This window comes from Coenobita brevimanus, chromosome 13, assembly GCF_032717465.1.
Source record: "Coenobita brevimanus isolate Jiangsu-jjx chromosome 13, ASM3271746v2, whole genome shotgun sequence".
NCBI lineage: Eukaryota > Metazoa > Arthropoda > Malacostraca > Decapoda > Coenobitidae > Coenobita > Coenobita brevimanus.
This window is the reverse complement of record NC_136966.1, coordinates 34,134,004-34,147,002: the sequence shown is the minus strand read 5'-3', so window position 1 is coordinate 34,147,002 and position 12,999 is coordinate 34,134,004. Positions and strand designations below refer to the sequence as shown.

General features: G+C 42.9%; 1 pseudogene; it reads left to right on the top strand.

The window, feature by feature from the left end:
* Positions 1–12,523: 12,523 nt before the first annotated feature.
* On the top strand, positions 12,524–12,637 carry LOC145416905 (5S ribosomal RNA; annotated as a pseudogene).
* Positions 12,638–12,999: the final 362 nt, after the last annotated feature.

Genomic DNA, 12,999 nt, shown 5'->3' with positions numbered 1-12,999 from the left:
GTTCATCATGACGCTAATTTGTACTCATGTAGAGGATTTTTGTTATTTCTACATTTTTCTACAAATTGTAATGCCTATGTATTATAGTATATCTCTGTCTGTCCATTAATCTGTGGCCAGACCCCTTAATCCCGGAAAGGGTGGTCACCAAAGGGGTTCGATTTACTGGCTGGACCTTGACGTCACACGTTTGAAGCCACCACCAAAGTTTGCATTTGCCTGTTGCCGCCTTGTAAGACCACCGCTCATCTGTCATACTGTGCTGTACAGCAGTGCTATTGCTCCCATATCTTGTCCATATGTCAGTCTGGTCTACCTTTGGGTTTACCTATAGGGGTAAAAGAAATTCTATAACCCACCGTCGGTGAGTTTTGACGTAAACTGAATAATGATATATGGCAGCAGGATCTCCTTCACGTGTGGTGTTAAATCTCCTATATAATAGCCAGTATGCCAGGATGTACTCAGATGAAAAAGAGAAATTCTATATATATATATATATATATATAGGTGTGTTGAGCAGGCGTATGTTAAACAGGCATATAAACTGCATAGCCGCAATCAGATAGGGTTTCCTGTATATGTATTGCTGCTCTCATATATTCTCCAGTATGCCAGGCTGTCAATTAATGGGTGTATCCAGATGGGTATGAGCGATATTTTAACTCCATCTGGGAGGTTTTACGTTATATATATGACTATGTTGAGTAGAAGTCTATTTGATAAAGTTATATGGCTGCAATCATTCGGGGTCCCCATCTGAATAATAAACATACCTAATGATGAAAATGACCCTGATTCAGAATGGCTGACTGTAAACTCTTTTAATTTAAACAAGGGTAAGAACAGAGTACCGTAGAGAACTGTTCATCAAGGTCATGTGTAACAGACCATGGGTATGAGTACATTCATGACCCATCTGCCACTTTATAAAAATAAAAATAAACACTGATTACATTGCTGGATTTGTGATTTTTGAATAGTAACCCTCTTTACACTATCAGCTCTGCATTAATGCTTAACAGACTGCAATCATCCCTCCATACATTCATTAACTCTGCATAAAAGTAAGGAGGCTCTGATTTTTCCATCAGATGATGTCTCTGATGTTTGTATGATATTTTGTGGAAAGTCGGGTGCAGTTTGTATAATATTTAGTGGAAAGTCGGATGCAGTCCAGAGTAGTTCTTCATAAGCTTGATCAACCAACTTTGCAGTCATACTTACAGAAACCTATTTATTCATCCCTTATGATAATGTGTGAACCTTTATATAATCATTAAATTCTTTCAATCATTGTAATAGCTGGAAAATATTTTCAGCTTAGGTGCTATTATGCTTGGAAGGAAATTATTAGGTCTGTTTTGCTGGGAAAATACCTTGTTATTTTCTGGACTACAGGGAGGGAAGTGTTTTTTTTTATATCAGTTATGTGAGTACTGTACTGAAAATATTGGTGGTGCTGGTGCCAATGAGCTTCAGAGGAATACATACTGGTGGTGTTCGTGTGGTAATGGAAGCAGGTCTAAGTACCACTGATGCTAGTGTGGTGAAGAAAGTGCTAAAAAAGGAAGAAGGTATGGCTTATGTAAGTGTGCGGAAGTACTAATGATACTAATGTGGTGTTGGTAGTGCAATATATAGCGAAAGATTTATCCAATCCACACGCAGTATCAAATGCATTTTACATTTCGATGTATCCACGGTGCTATTTTATACTTTGTTAAGTATTATGGGCAGTTACTTAAATATTATGATACCCTATGGAGCACTTTGTTTTGAGTGATCCAATATGACCACGAAGCTCCGCTTACTGGCTTCATGAGTCGTCGCCTGAGGATGACATCGTGGCCACTTAATTTATCTAACCTCTTTGGTGCTCACAAACGAATCGCCTCCATGTCAACTTGTCCTTCGTCATCAAGGTACCCTGTATCCAGTTAACAACCCCTCTCTCAGGTACCTTTCCACTATATACCTCGGTCTCCTCCTCTCCAGCCTACTCACATACACTCCCTAATCAGTTTCTCATTCTACATTCTCCCCTCATACCCAAACTGTCTCAAGGTACCCCATTTAAGGCTTTGTAATGCATCCACAGCAAGAACACAATGCCCTTTACGTTCTCATTTGCCTGTTTGACTGAACATGTAACTTCATATGCTCCCCTCAGATAATTCATTTTCACTCTTCTCGACTTCTCTCCCTTTCCCAGTGTCCAAGCTTCATTTCCATACGTTTGAATGAAGATCACAGATCTGTTTTGCAGCAGCATTTTTATTTCAATATTCACTCCTCTACTCCGTTACACTGCTGTCTGCGAACCATTCACCTTATTTACCGGCTTTACCCTTTCACACATTTCTTACGTCTAAATTTCATCCTTCCTCATCAAACTAGCTAAATATCTGAAAACACATTCTACATATCCAGCCTTACTAAGCACTTTGTGTCTTCACTTCTTTCAAAGACCATAACTTTACTCTTAGCTATAATCACTTTTACAGTTCGTTTCATACAAAGACTTGCAGACTCACTCAGAAAGTCATGCAGCTCCCACTCATCAGCAGTTGTCAAATCAGTATTATCCGCAAAAAACAAACCAAGCAGTTTCCAAACCATATTCTCTCTCTCTCTGTATGGATTCTTCATATCCACTGCCCTACCTTGCTTGACTGACTGATTGATTGTATTAAAAATCTGGTGGCGCAACTGCCAGGGTCATATGCCGCCAGACAACAAAGTAAAAGATGCAGCAAAATAAAAAGGGCATATTCAAAATAAACTTAATATTTGTTAGTAGGAATAAAATACTAAAAATAAGAATATAATAGTTTATAAAATATCAGTTACTTATAAAAGTGGAAGGAGGCCCGCCTCCTGAAGAAAACTAAAAACATCAGTAAAATCGTTATTGGCTTCACTAAGCATCAAGGACAAACAATAGGCACCTTATGCCTATGAAGGAATCCCTGACGTAGGTCCCCCAAACTCAGACACTCGACCAGCAAGTAACGGATAGTAAGGGAACAAGGCAGTCATCACAGTACAGTTGAGTCTCACCACACATGAGGAACCCATGTGTAAACCGAGGGTGCCCAATGCGAAGTCTAGCAAGAGCCACCTCCAATCGCTGAGGCATGGAGGGGAGAACCTTTTGCACAACCACTCTCTGAAAGATTTCTTTCAGCTTATTATGAGTAACACCATCCCAGTGTCTCTGCCAAGACATACGAATTGTGCACCGCAAGTGAGGTGTTACATCAGAAGCAGAAAGCGGGTAGTCAGTTGGGGGCTGTTAGGAAGACGCAGCTTTAGCTAATGTATCTGCCCTATCATTGCCCACCACACCAACATGTGTGGGAACTGAACAGAAGTATACATGGCAGCCACGACGGCTAATAAGCAAAAAACACTCTAAAATTGATAAACCCAATGGATGGGATGCATTAAAAGACTCCAGTGCAGACAGAGCACTACGTGAGTCACTAAAAATCACAAAAACGGATTGGGGGAGAGTAAAAACGATTTTAAGAGCAAATAAAATTGCAGTCAGTTCCACCATATACACTGAAGTAATGCCAAGTAGGCTACCGCCCCTACTAAAGGAAGGGAAGACTACACCAAAACCTACTCCAGTATCAATCTTAGATCCGTCAGTATAGACGGGGACAGAACCCTCATGAGTGGAGGCATGTTCCAAGATGAGAGAGAGGGACACCTGAGAGGGAAGCAAGCCCTTTTTTCAACAACGGACCTACAAAATGTCACATGAGGGAGTAGCCAAGAACCCACCCTTGGGGTCCGATGTGGACAAACTGCTAGGCTCAGAACAGAGAGGGCTAACATAACAGACCGGACCTTGTAACCAAAAAGCTTCAGGAAACTAGGACGGGTGTCATAAACAGAAGATCGGGAATCGTGGGAGACGATGACACAAGAAAATGAGTCTGGAATGCGGTGAAAATGATACCAACACCTCATCATTAGCAACTGGCATCGCAAGTCTAAGGGGAGTACACCAGCATCCACCAACAGGCTTGAAATTGGGAATGATCTGAATGCCCCGGTTGCCAGACGTACACCAGCCTGATGCACAGAATTTAACAACCGGAGACGGGCATCTGTTGCAGAGGAATAGACCTCACACCCATATTCAAGTTTAGAAAGAATAAGAGACCTATGCAAGGGGAGGAGGGTCTGATGGTCAGCACCACAAGAGGTATGAGCCAAAACCTTAAAAAAACTCAAAGCTTTTAGACATGCCGCCTTAATAGAATGAATATGAGGAACCCAGGTTAGTTGTCTATCAAACAGAGGACCCAGAAACCGCGCCTCTTCCCCACAAGATACTTTCCGACCATAGAGATACAAGCCAGGGTCTGGGTGAACCCTTCGAAGACGACAAAAATGCATAGCCACTGTCTTCATTGAAGAAAAACGGAATTAAGAGCCATCAGCAACTTTTTCTCTATCAGAGACATTCTAGAAGCGGCAAAGGAAACTGAGAGGTCACTAACATATAGTGATCCTTGTACACCACCAGGATGTACACTGACCACACTGTTAATGGATATAGCAAACAGAGTAACACTAAGGATACATCCTTGTGGTACTCCATCTTCTAGTGCACGGGCATGAGAAAGCACTCCTCCCATTCTGACCCTTAAAAAACGGTTAGATAAAAACTGTTGGATAAAAATAGGCAAATGCCCATGAAGACCAAACTCATGAAGAGAAAGTAAAATGCCATGAAGCCAGGCAGTGTCATATGCCTTCTCCAGATCGAAGAAGACCGTGACCTGGTGTTGGTTAGTGGAGAAAGCCTCACAGACAGAAGATTCCAAGGACAGCAGTGCATCAGAAGTAGATTTCATTTTTTGAAAACCATACTGGACAGGGGATAAGAAGTCACCTTTCTCCAAAAACCCCACGAGCCTAACATTGACCATCTTTTCCAGAACTTTACATAAACATGGAGTTAAAGAAACAGGCCGATAATTCGTTGCCTGTAGGTGGTCCTTACCTGGTTTTGAGATGTGGATAATCACAGCAACACCCCAAGCTGGAAACTCCCCAGAACACTAGATCTTATTAAACAGTGAATGCAAAAACAAAATGGACTCATCAGACAGGTGACGAAGAAAGGCATAAGGAATATCATCATAACCAGGAGAGGAATCATGGCACTGTGACAGAGCTGCCCGGAGTTCAAAAATTTAAAATGGCACATTGTAAGGCTCTCCCCCAGCAGAGGCAAAACTGAGACCACGAGACTCTAGGCACCGACAGTGGCAAGCCGACGGCGTATCTACATTCTTCTTTAAAACACTGGCAAAATGATCAACCAGCAACTTTGTAACAGCAAAAGGATCAGCCACAGTTCTACATCTGCAGATAAAACGGGAGGAGTTGGAACAGTAAATTTCCCTGAAATTTTCCTTATCCGGTTCCACACCTGGGTGATGGAAGTCCTTGAATTGATGGAGGAAACATAACCCTTCCAGGATGAATGCCTGGCTTCCTTTAAAACCCCCCTCATATGAGCACATGCCCTCCGAAATGCCACCAAACACTGAGGATCTCCACAGTGACGAAGTCGAGAGAAGGCGACTCGTTTAGCTCTCACTGTTGAACTGCACTCAGGGTTCCACAAAGGAACTGGACATTTAGGAAATTGACCCCTCATTCTGGGAATAGACAAAAGGGCTGCTGAGTGCAACAAGTCACTGAAATGCGACACTGCCTCAGTAAGACAACCAAATTCATTGACAGAAAAGGAAGTGGAACTTAATTTCCTGAAACGTGGCCAGTCAGCCTTATCCAGAATCCAGTGAGGAAGACGTGACTGAGGTCCACCTGCACTAGCAGTTAAAAGAAATGGAAAATGGTTGCTGCCATACAGGTCTGGCAACACATCCCTGGTAAAATCTAAAACTGCATCAGCTGAGCATAAAGACAAATCAATGGCAGTAAAAATTCCAGTCTGGCTATGGAAATATGTCATTTTATCAGCAATGAAAATGCCCAACTCCTCATCTTCCACTAAAGAGGCCAGCATGACACCTCGAGGGTTGGCCTCATTGTTTCCCCATAGTGGATGGTGACCATTCATATCTCCTAGTAACAGAAAGGAAGAAGGAAGGCCACGAAAAAGGTGTTCCAGATCCACCCTGTCAACATTAGCACTAAAGGGAAGATACAGACTGCAAACTCTATACTGCCAACGTAAAAACATCTGGCCTGCAGGGGAGTGGAGATATCCAGATGCCTGTATGGAATATCCTGGCGAAGGAAGATTACAGCACCTCCATGACGACCTTGGCCCAGCACAGGATCAGAATAAAAAGCATGGTAGCCAGAAGGACCGGAAGGAACAGCATCACCTACCATGGTCTCCTGGACGCACATGCACAGAGGAGTAAATTGAGAAACAAGATGGCACAGTTCCTCATAGTTAGCACGTAAACCCCAACAGTTCCACTGGATCATAGAATCCATTGTAGGGGTATGATGATTAAGTGCGGGACTGTACACCTGACAAGTGAGTGGGTTTGGATTGATGCTTACAAAAGCCCTTTGGAGGAGCCTGCCCAGCACCAGAAACCCGCAACCTCTGTCTTACATCGTGAGGACGTGAGGACGAGGAAGTAAGTTTGACAACACTCCAAGAAGGAGTGGGCATACCAGTTTGTTTGGAAGGTTTGGAGATGTAGGACGGCCAGTGCCCCCACCAGAAGCCCCAGATGTGAAAGTTGAGTCCACAGGGCTCGAATCATATGAGAACGCCATCCCGATCTGAAGCACCAACAAGCTGTCCAACATCATCTCCAGGTGGGGACAGGACCAGAGGTGAACCATCAGCTTCAAATGTCACTTGGCTAAATCCCTTAGCCTGCTGGGCAGAGGGAATAGTAGAGGTGTTGACAGATGGGTCAACAACAGAGACTGGTCTTCATGTTCAGAGGACTCTGACAAACAACGATGACATTTGCCAGGTACAGATGGAGCCTCGGGCATACTAGGTAAGACAGAAGAAGAAGTTTGGTCAACATCAACATCTGCCACCACCATAGAAGTGTGCAAGCCATCAGCCACCGAAGTAGCGGCAGAAACAATTGGAGTAGCAGTTGGGCAAACATCATTCTCACAAACAATGCTAACCATGGGAACAACATTCTGCATATCACGAGTTGAAGGAGTGGATACTGGAATGGGACCTCTTCCATGTGTTACTGTCACAGTAGCATCCCCCAACTGGGACATATGTGATGACTGATTAGCCTGTGAAGCAGGTGGGGCAGCATGAAGTCTTGTCTTGTACTGTGGGGCCTCCTTATGACGTGAAAGAGCTGAAGCAAAGATGACCCCAGGGCAGACAAACATCCCTCTGACCCTTTCTTTAGCCTCTGCAAAAGGAATCTTCTCACGAGTTCGAACTGACATAACTTCATTCTCAAACTTGTACCGGTCACACTGTGTTGATGAAGCTGGGTGAGCACCGTGGCAGTTGATACACAAGGGGGGATTTGGGCAGTCCATCCCACCATGTGAATTACCACCACAATTTACACACACCTGTGGGAGACCTTGCATATTCCTACGACAAGACCTGCTGACATGCCCAGATCTCTGGCAACGAAAGCACCGCCTAGGTCTTGGCACATATGCCGTAACCCGAAGGTGGTAGTAAGCTGCCTCTAAGACATCAGGCAATGTCAACCAATCAAAGGTGACAATTAGTGATGGTGTGTCTGTCAATATCCCATTTACCTTTTTCTTTATCCTCTCCACTATTCCCTGGTCTTTCAGTCTGTCCAGGAGCTCCTCCCCTGAGTACCTAAGGAACTCCTTGGAGAAGACAACACACCAAGTCTGGTTCAGGGTGGAATAACCAGTGCATGTGACATTGCAGGAAGCTAAACATTTGATGGAATGGATGCGGACAGTTTTGGCCTCTAGAAGGAGTGACCCATCTGCCTGTGGAACAACCTTTGGGGATGACCCACAAGCCTTAACCAGGTCACGGTGAACCTTAAATGTGTTTTGGTCCCTGAAAGAGGAACCATCAGTCAACTTCAAAACCAGGAATTTCCTATAGTGGTCAGGTACAAATAAGCCAGGCATTGTCTCAATGAAGGGTGAGACAACTTTCTTGGAGGGCTGAGTGCCACTCCCTTGAAAGTGCTCCTTCCCCTTATTGCCCTTACATGGTACAGGGTCGGTATGAGCAATGACGTGGCTGGTTGTTAGAGACTCGTGGGCCCGGCTACCTGCCACACGAGTACCAGAATTTGGGGAAAATTCAGCCATAATAAGACCATAAATAACTTCATTCCCCCACCCCTCCATGCACCATGGAGCCCAACAAGGGGAGGTCGTATGTCAGGGACAACACCACTGGTGACCCCAGAGGCAGCAGGAGAGTATACATGGGTAACCACTGGGGAACCTGGGCAAGGGTGACTCCAGGACAGTAGGAGCCACCAGGCCCTCCAGTGCCCACTTGACCCTAGCCAATGCATGACCAGCCAATTGACCTGCTCGGGCCCAACCAGGCCACCCATCTAACCAGAATAAGGGATCAAATAGGTGTATTGCTAGCTGCAGGGCACATCGTGCGGCATCACTCAACCTCCAGGACTCCCGTCTCCCAGCATTACGGTTTGCCACGCACGGCAAACACCTGGGGAGGCAACAGTCCCGTTCTAGATGGCAATGGTCAGGACTAACATCACCAGCAGGCCTCCTTCACCACTGGTGCAGGGAGTGCTTGGTCCATGTGGCCGACAAATGCCGAACCCAACAAAGGTAGGCATGCCTCCAGTGTAGGTGGCACAGCCAGCCACGCTTCAAGTCCCTCCACCACGTCAAGGTGACCCCCCACAGCAGGGCCCTACCTTGCATTCCTTTTGTGAGATCATGATGAGTGTCCAGTAGCAAAGGGTTATGAATATTATAAAAGTGTTGGCTCTAGATGTATGAATGTCAGTTTCCAGTCTAGAAGTTGAAAATAGCAGTGGTCAGTGAGTGTGCTTTTCTATGAGAGGGCTGAGGCAGAAAAACACATGTTTCAGGATCGATTGGATGGAGTAACAGAAGACATGCCCAGGAGTTATGCAGTGTTTGTGATAGGTGACATGAGCTGGAGAGGTGAAACTGGTCCCGTAGATGATTTCTTGGGTCAATATTGAGGGCCTAGGGAAGAATGACAGTGGAATGCAACTAAAGAACATGTGAGGAAAGATTTTATGCATTTGTAATACATGTTTTAAGAACAATGATGCACACAGATATACAGAATAAACCCATCGGCACACGAAGACGCGATTTGCATTCTGTGGGTTTGTCGTGGTGAAAACACGAAGATGCGAATCACGTTCTAAACCAGAAAAATATTCACCCAAAAAAATGTTTTCGGTCGATTCGCATCAAAATTTAGTGTTTCCTAGCAGGCCAGTCTAGCCTCCAAAGTAAGCACTTAACAACCCTGGTGGCCCTGGCATGGGGTATAACGAATTAGTATTCCACAGTCTCTCACCACCAGCCAGGCAGAAGGGAAGCACTCCCTCCCTTGTCCCTTAAACTTCTTCCATTTTCCCCGTCCCGCCCAAGGAAGAAGCCAGGTTTGAAATATCATTATTGTACAGAGTTTGTGAATAGTTTGTGAAGTGATTGTGTCTATGGAACATACATATATTGTTCATAAAGCATTGGGGCCCGTTATCAGCCGTTAGGCCTTGGCAGTTTGTTCTCTATAGCAGAGTTTGCTGCTCTGCATCACCCTGCCCCAAATGATGAGAGTATTTTACCTATATAGTGAAGCATGTGTTTATATTGTGATAGGTATAGTGCCTGGAATCATTGTGATAGTGATATACAGCGTATGGTTTAGTGTGAAATGCTGTATACGTTCATAGAGAACTATATTGTGTGCACTGCCTGAGTTACTGCAAACAAAGTGGAAGAATGAGTGGCGTCAAATACGCCACACAGCCACATACTTGAACGAACTGTATTGCACCATTCTCAGACAGTGATAGATTACGTATGGTTTTGTTTGAAATATACGTATATAGTAAAGCGAGTGTTCGTAGAGAAATGGATTGAATCATTTGCGTAATGCTAGTCTCAATAAAAGGTATTGTGTGAGAGTGAATGAAATGTAGTTTTATGAGATTTACTCGGTGGGTGGCGAAAACAAGGCGAGAATACCTGCTTTCATAGGCGCGCGGGGGGGCTGGCGGAGAGGGGGAGTGGAATAAAATCGTGAGCCAGAAAACTGACCGAAACTTACCGTGCGCGAAAGCGTAAAGAGGGAATAGCGAGTATGAAAGGAGCCTCACTGATTACGTGTTCATAGCGAGAGCGATGCCTGAGAGTGTTGGCGACGAGGGCCATGAAAGGACAATGTGGAGGTCTATCTAATCACATGATGTGATATGCTTGGTTAAGCTAAGAGGAGTGACATGGATAATGAAAAAGTGAGACAGTTAGAGCGAAAAAAAATGTGGAAATCTCAGAAAGAAAAGAGTGGCAGATGAAGACCAGGTGAAAGAAATGTAGGAGCTGGAGACCTTGTTCTATCTATCTATTGCCAGACGCTTCAATCCCGTTCGGGGTGGCCACAAACAAATCGCCTCCACATCGCCTTGTACCCCACCATTTCACTGCCCCGCTCCCAACTCACACACCCCTGTCTCATATACCTCTCCGCCCCATCCCTCCATCTCATCCTCGGCCTCCCCCTCCATCTCCCCCCCTCCACCTCACTCACATACACTCTCTTCGTCAGTCTTTCACAATCCATCCTCTCCACATGGCCAAACCACCTCAGTGTATTCCTCCTAACGCTTCCTATCACATCCACATCAACACCACAACGCTCCTTTATATCCTCATTTGTCAGCCTGTCTCTCCATGTAACTCCACAGGCTCCTCTTAAATAACTCATTTCCACTGCTCTCACTCTTGACTTGTGCCCTTCCAACAACGTCCAAGCTTCACTTCCAAACGTTAGAGTTGGTATCACAATATTATCATGTAGTAACTTTTTCACTTCCATGCTCACTTCCCTGTTTCTTATCACTGCTTTCAAGGAACCAGCAACCCTTCTTCCCTGCTGTACCCTTTCAAGCACTTGACCCCCCAAACTTCCATCCTTACTCATCACATTACCCAAGTACTTAAACGTACTCACATTTTCCAATTCCTCACCATCCAACCTCGCTGTACATTCACTAACTTCACCTCTCTCAAAGACCATCACTTTATTCTTCCCTACATTCACCTTTAGACTCCGTTTCTTACACACTCTCCCAGACTCATCCACCAAGCCTTGCAGCTCCCCTTCGTCTTCACTTAACAACACAGTATCATCTGCAGACAACAGTACAGGGAGTTTCCAAACACTATCCTCTCTCACCAGGGCGACTCCAACATCCACTACCCTACCTTGTACCTCTTTTATTACCCCATCCATGTACAGATTGAACAACCATGGAGACATGACACATCCCTGTTTCAACCCAACCTTCAAAGAGAAAAATTCACTCAGTTCACCATCAACACGCACTGCAGCCTTAGCACCATCATACATACTCTTCACAGCATTCAACAACATACTATCTACTCCATATATTCTTAATACTTTCCATAATCCTTGTCTACACACCCTGTCATATGCTTCTCCAAATCCATATATATATAAATATATATATATATATATATATATATATATATAGAGAGAGAGAGAGAGAGAGAGAGAGAGAGAGAGAGAGAGAGAGAGAGAGAGAGAGAGAGCGATATTATATATATGTATAAATATACGTACACACACACACACACACACACACACACACATATATATATATATATATATATATATATATATATATATATATATATATATATATATATATATATATATATATATATGCATCATCCACTCCTATGTTGCCCAATGAGGAGCGTAGAAGCCCGGGGCTAGGCGGTTAGTCATGACATTTAAGATGAGAGTGAATATATATATATATATATATATATATATATATATATATATATATATATATATATATATATATCTATATATATACATATCTATAAATATATTTATATTTATAAACATATATCTATATCTATCTATCTATCTATCTATCTATATATATATATAGATAGATAGATAGATAGATAGATAGATAGATAGAGATAGATAGATATAGATATATGTTTATAAATATAAATATATTTATATATATCTATCTCTATCTATCTATCTATCTATATATATATATATAATATATCTATCTATCTATCTATCTATATATATATATATATATATATATATATATATATATATATATATATATATTCATATCTATCTATCTATCTATATATATATATATATATATATATATATATATATATATATATATATACAAATATCTCTCTCTCTCTCTCTCTCTCTCTCTCTCTCTCTCTCTATATATATATATATATATATATATATATATATATATATATATATAACGGCCATGTTGAGGACACCGCTTCCCATCCGATCAGCGAAGTTAAGCAACGTTGGGTCTGGTTAGTACTTGGATGGGTGACCGCCTGGGAACACCAGATGCTGTTGGCATCCCTACGTCAAGTGGGGTTGGTGGAGGATTAGTGCCCCTCCATGTAAAACAATAAACTCTAAGCCCTTGGCCACCCCATTTGGAATACATGGCGTCTGGCAATGGATATATATATATATTGTTACGGAACAGAGAGAGATAATGAACACTTCAAGTGAGTAAAATCACTACTGTCCCGCAAAGTTCCAGGTTCAAAACAAGACTTAGGTAAAATTACAAGTTAAAGTTTAATGCTCAAACTAACAACTAAACATTCAGGACTCATAAGGATAATGAATTGGCAAAAAAGGTTACATATATGGTTAACTGCAATAGCCTCTATTGACACGAATTTAGCAAGAGCAAATTTATCTAAGTCAGC